Below are 6,810 nucleotides of genomic sequence, written 5' to 3'. Positions count from 1 at the left end.
ATCATATAATGGTCTCTAATTCAAAGCATAAAATGTATCCTAAGGAAGATCCCCATCCTTTTGATATAGTCTCCCAACTAATGTCACACTTGAATCTTCAATAAGCCATTGTACTAGGCCAGCCAATTCTTGGTCATGAGGTGCTGGTAAATCCATTAATTACACGAGCATGTGCTGAAATTCTCTTGATAAAATTGGTCTAGGAGCCAATAATCTAAATCTGTGTCTTTCCTTAACTATAAACCTCCATACCTCCCTGAAATTCAGTTTTCTGTTAAACTCTTCTTGTGGAACAATGGGTTTAACAAGAACCAGATAAAATCAGTCTGGATATGTTTTTACTTTTTAAAAAATTGCAAATTTAACATAACCTTCAAAAACCTATATTCTCCTCATTTGTACTCTATATTATAAAATATCCAGTTTTTTCCTTTAGAATAATTAATAATTAATAATTTAAGCTGTCTCTACACTTCAATTTATAAGCTCCACTTCTTGGTGCCGAGTCTTTTTTTTTTTTTTTTTTTTTGACTATTACAAAAGTTATTTAACAAAAAAGTTCAATATAAAAATGCACATGACCAGATTTTTATATTGAAGTAAAACAGGTGCTATGAAAAGGGGACATGTGGAAACAGTTGATTTCTTCCAGTGAACACACCCATTGTTTATACTCATTCCAAGGCTTCTAACATGATACTATTTTTTGTATTACCACCATTCCAATATTGCTCTGTTGCCCACTAGTTGCCATCTCCACACATTCATCTATCACAAGATTCATAAAGGGATTGAACCCCTGCAATATTCCTTGGACATGTCTGCCACCATTTAATTTCATTGATAATTTCTTGTCCAGAAGTTTTTTCAACTTGGTTGTGTGAGCTTTGCTCATGGTGTCTACTGAGTGAGCTCAAAGATGCCTCCAAACAGAATTCGTGCCATCATCATGCTCCTTCGGGAGGCCCCTGGGTATCAAGTTTCAAAAAGAAGTAAAAATTGAAATGTGCTTGTGATGGCTGTCATGCTAAGTCATCTCTCATTGTCACAAGAAGTATGACTCAGCTGGTATAATCAACATACTGCTAGTCCCTTGAAAGATACTAGGCAGATAAATTTTTTCAATTACATCTGAACAGGGTATTCCAACCCAATAAATGGAATTTGGTCTCTAGCATTTATAATGTAAATCCTACCAAGCATGATATCTTTAGTTCTTTCACATCCTTTAGGTAGATGGCAAAAATTTGGCAAGAATAATGTATTGTTACACACACACACATAAAGTTTTATTATATTGCATACATACTTTATTTTATACTCACTCTCTTCTATTTCATTTCTGTTAAAAATGAATTTTTCCATCAATTGATGAATGGATAAAGAAGATGTGGCATATATATACAATGTAATATTATTCAGCCATAAAAAAGAATGAAATCTTGCCATTTGCAATGACATGGATGGAGCTAGAGAGTATAATGGTAAGTGAAGTAAGTCTGTCAGAGAAAGACATGATTTCACTCATATGTGGAATTTACAAAACAAAACAAATGAACAAAGGGAAAAAAACAAAAAGATAGAGACAAACCAAGAAACAGACTCTTAAGAGAACAAACTGATGGTTACTGGAGGGAAGGTAGATGGGGGGATGGGTGAGATAGGTGACGGCATTTTTGATGAGCCCTGGGTGGTGTATGGAAGTATTGAATAACTATATTGTACACCTGAAACTAATATAACATGATATGTTCACTAACTGGAATTAAAATAAAAACTTTTTAAAAAATGAAATTTTTTTAGGGATTCCTGAAGCCTAGCTACTCAAAGTGATGTTCTCAAAAGTGATTGTATCTTTCATGAATACCTTCTAAAATAGAAATGCTATTAAAACTTGATTATTTTATGTCTATCCCTTCAGCAACTTGTCTAAACCTAGTCATTCTAATCTATAGCAATGACAGTTGTACACAGAATAGCAAGTAATCTTTCTTCTTATGCAGCATGATTAAATAAATTGTCTGGGTTGGTGAAACCAGTTTTACACTGGTTTTATATTCATGCTTGCTTTTGGTATCTTGCCTCACTAGGTGTTCAAAAGCATATGCAACATTACCTTGATTTCTGCTATACTGCTGACTTAAGTGGTTTGTTTTCTTTTGCCTTTATGATACAGACTCTATCTGGGTCAGGTTACTGCTGGGTTCCCAGGCACAACTGCTATACTGGTGAGAGGATACAGATCTGATGCTTTGTGAGGTATTTAAACTTTGAACACACATTGAACTAGTAACTCCAGTCAATAGTCTCATAAACATTTGCCATGGCACAGTAAAGACCAGGAGAACCTTTATGGGAATGTCAGTGTGAATTCAATTTTGTATCACTCTAAAGGTTACTCAGTAAAATCCTTACTTTTAGGAGGATAAAACATGAGTAGGAAAAAATAAGTGCAATGTTGACAAGTTATAAATGTGTTCAGAGCAATGAGCTGCATTTAGGAGAAAAGGAAATTTACTAAAGTGTTTTAAGTGGACTTTAAGGGAGAATAAAACTTCAGGGTTTAGATTTAGGTGATTTTTACAGGGCATGATTTTGAGCTATCACCAATTATTTATACCTGCATCAAAGAAAAATAAAAAAAAATTCTCAATGACTAGACTAAAAAGTAAGCTAGGTAACTCTAAAAGACACACACTAAACCTCCCAAAGCATTACTCTTGTTAATACCTGGCATAAACTGAACCTAAATATTCATGTTCCCTGTTTGTCTACTGTTTGTGGGATATACACTGTGATTTTGTTACACTATAGCAATTTCATGTGGAGAACTTAGTAACTTACTCAGTTATTTAATTTCAGTTACCCATTCCAGGAAAGGGGCAGAAAAAACACATGGGAATATTCATTAAAAAATAGTAGCTGTATTAATTAGCTATTGCAAAACAAAAACACATTTCTTCAGATCAACTATCTTAAGAACAAGAGATTTGTTGATGCTACTTGGGTGGCTAACCAAGGCAGGACTCAGCTTGGCAGCTTACCTAAATTTGATTATGTTCCCTTATGAACCTAAGAGTCAGCTGGGGGTTATCTACTCCAGGGTGGGTTCATATAGGAAGAACTGCAGATCTGCAGGTTCTGGTCTGTTCCACATGTGTCTCATCCCCCTGGATCAGCAGATCAACCAGGGCATGCTCTCCTCATAGTAATGGCAAAAGCACAAGAGATCACACAGAACAATGTAGGGCTTCTTAAGGTTCTGGTCTGTTCCACATGTGTCTCATCCTCCCTGGATCAGCAGATCAGCCAGGGCATGCTCTCCTCATCGTAATGGCAAAAGCACAAGAGGCCACACAGAACAATGTAGGGCTTCTTAGATTCAGAAATGGCACACTGTCAGTGATCATGACATGCCATTAGTCCAAGCAACCCACATAGGACCAAAAATCCTAAATCAAGGGGCCAAGAAGGATACTAGACCCATGCTAAGGCCATTCCAAAGCTAAAGCCATAATTCAATCCCCCTCAATAGCCAATGTCAGAAAGGGAGAATTAGTGACAGGTACAGTAATATCTGCCTCCAGAAAATGAATCAAGATTTTATCTACTAGAAGAATCTGTGGTAATATTCTGGAAAATGGAAAAAATGTGAATATCTGATCTGTATTAGTGGATAATAATAATAAACAGTTGCATGTGGTTTTGATTATTAAGTTTAAGATCCCTTCAAGAAACACACACACAGAATGAGGAAATTGAGAAAAAAAAACAACCCCATAAATCTAAAACAAAATAAAATTTGAGTCTATAACCTGGTTTTCACTTCTCCTGTTGCTCACATTATTTTTTTTTGCCATTTTTATCACCACCTGGAATTAAAAACTACATGGCTAGTTGATGCTTCATGGTTTTTGTTTATGTTTCTGTGGGTAGATCTTTTTAATTTCAACAACATTTTGATCCTGGAATCCATGGTGTGGGCCTTTGTGTGCAATGATGAAGTAATCTGAATAAACATTTTTCACAGGTCACCAAATGAATGGATGGACAAAAGACAGATCTTGTTCGGTTATGTTCATGATGGTACTTGCAACATTCAGCTTCCAATTTCAAGTGTATATCTGGTTGAGTCTTTAATGCATTTAAACTTTTTTAATTCATTTTCTGTGTTAATTTATCACATAAACTCTTCTCTATTTTTATAGGCCCTTTAAGGAGGCATAGAGTTGGTTTTGTTAAGCCTTTCTTTTTATTCGAGGGTACTCAGTGCCTCCCACAAATTAACAAATATCACAGTCTCTTCTCTGGCTCATGTTTCAAATTCTTGTGATTTTAAACTTCTGTATCACTTTCCTCCTAATTTTTGCTATGTCCATATTAAACTTACACATCACCTAGGTTGCCTGTGTTGCCTCAAATTTCGTAGAGGGTGGTATGGTTGAATTCAGTCATTTAATCCATTTACATCCATGTTTATTTTACCAAAGATTCTGAGCTTACATAATAAAATATTTCAATAAACTCATTAAATATACATGTATTTGGTGATTATTTGATGAACATTTAATTGCAATACTGACCCAAATTGCATTAATTGCAATTAGTTAAAAGTTAAAAATTATAACTATAGCTCATTACTAATGTGTAAATAGTGCAAGTATACGTATTTTTTAAATAAAAAAATAGCCATCAACAATTATGATTGTTAATTTCACAATTAAATGATAAGCTTAAGAAACAGCAACAAGGGGCGCCTGGGTGGCTCAGTCGTTAAGCGTCTGCCTTCGGCTCAGGTCATGATCCCAGGGTCCTGGGATCGAGCCCCACATCGGGCTCCCTGCTCTGCGGGAAGCCTGCTTCTCCCTCTCCCACTCCCCCTGCTTGTGTTCCCTCTCTCGCTGTGTCTCTCTCTGTCAAACAAATAAAAAAAAAAAAAGAAAAGAAAAGAAACAGCAACAAGAAGAAAGGACATTATTTGTGAAAATGTGAGTGTGATTTACTGCAGCTCGGTAGCAGGAGTTTCATAACTATATTTCTTTAAAACTACTGAAAGAAACAGAAGTTCTTCATGAGCTTACCTATCAGTCTATAGACAAACTAATTGAAAAAAAAAATGTGTTCTGGGGCGCCTCAGTGGTTCAGTCATTAAGTGTCTGCCTTTGGCTCAGGTCATGATCCCAGGGTCCTGGGATCAAGCCCCCTATCGGGCTCCCTGCTCAGCGGGAAGCCTGCTTCTCCCTCTCCCACTCCCCCTGCTTGTGTTCCCTCTCTCTGTCTCTCTCTCTGTCAAATAAATAAATAAAATCTTTAAAAAAAAAAAAGAAAAGAAAAAAATGTGTTTCATGTTCACTTGACTCATCCTTTTGGACTTTCTGCTAAGGCTAGAATATTATATATTATTTGGTTCTAAGTAGATAGTTTTCTGTTATATACCATTGATTGCTTATACATGAGGAGATTTGCCTTAATTCCACATCTTTATCTTCATATCTATCAATAGTGAACTGATTAATGTTTCTAAGATGTTCATTTATTACATTATAGTCCGTCCATTTCACACTAACAGCAATACCACAGCAATCTATCACTGTTACTTCAGACAATGTTCTGTAGACATGTTGACCTGAAAAAGGGCATGTAGAAAAATGTAGAATAGTATGGTTGCAAAAAATGCAAGTTCATAAACAATATGGTAACATAAACTTTGCTCTGGTTTTACTTCTCAATTTACCTTCTACTGTTTAAGTCCCATATCTGGTAAAATATTTAGAAAGACTCATGTAGCAACAAAACTGTTATTACTTGTGGGGAGAGATTTCCCCAAATCATAACAATAGTTTGAATAATCTGCACAATCTCCCAATGGATGCTCACCATCACTGAAGCATTGTCTTTATATTACCATAATAATTTTATTCTGCCATAGAATGCATTTCTTTAGGGTTATCCCTAAAGTATCCCATCCTGAGAGCCCAGATCTTTGAATTTGGTCTGAGCAAAAGAGGGGCTAACTACCTAGGCAGAGAACATTATTTTAAATTTGTTAGAGTTGAGTATAATGCTTTAAAACTGAAATCAACCATAACAAAATATAAGGGTGTGATTATTATTTTTTTTAATATTTTATGTATTTATTTAATTGAGAGAGAGAGAGAGAGAATAAGATGGGAGGAGGGGTAGAGGAAAAAGGAAAAGCAGATTCCCCATGGAGCAGGAAGCCTGACCTGGGGCTCAATCCCAGGACCCTGGGTTCATGACTTGAGCCAAAGCCAGACGCTTAACCAAATGAGCCACCCAAGTGCCCCAAGGGTATGAATATTTTTAATTTACTCTTAACCTAAGAATATCTACCAGTAACATTTTCAGACTTGTGATGATTCAAGAGTCATAAGACTTGTAATGATTTAGTAGTCATAATATTACTAAGAAATTATTTTTTAAAGAAAAGCAAAGAACATAAACAAACTAATGAACTAATTAAAGATAATACAGAATATGAAGATCATTAGATAAACATTTGAGTAAGAAACTATTATAACTTATAACTTTACGTTTACAACAATTGATAATATAACTGTAAAGTTTAAAATAAATGGTAAGAAGTATTTTCTAAAAGTGCAGAGGAATAAAATAAAAAGTTTTATTGATAGGAATAAAAATTGCAGGTCATTTCAACAAATTTTTGGAGGTTATGGGGGAAGATAACTACCATAACAACATCTTAGGGATATTAATTAGTTTGGGCTAAGGTGGGAGAACTTTTATTTATATTTATATATATATATATATTTATATTTATATTTGTAT

The 6,810-nt window shown here is 34.9% G+C and overlaps 1 pseudogene; it reads right to left on the bottom strand.

Moving 5' to 3' along the window:
* Nucleotides 1-674: 674 nt before the first annotated feature.
* Nucleotides 675-895, bottom strand: LOC123834522 (small nuclear ribonucleoprotein G-like; annotated as a pseudogene).
* Nucleotides 896-6,810: the final 5,915 nt, after the last annotated feature.

This window comes from Mirounga angustirostris, unplaced genomic scaffold (genome assembly GCF_029215605.1).
Source record: "Mirounga angustirostris isolate CCGP_5_RB_7025 unplaced genomic scaffold, mMirAng1.0.hap1 SCAF_1, whole genome shotgun sequence".
Classification (NCBI taxonomy): Eukaryota; Metazoa; Chordata; class Mammalia; order Carnivora; family Phocidae; genus Mirounga; species Mirounga angustirostris.
This window is presented reverse-complemented; position numbering and strand designations above follow the sequence as displayed.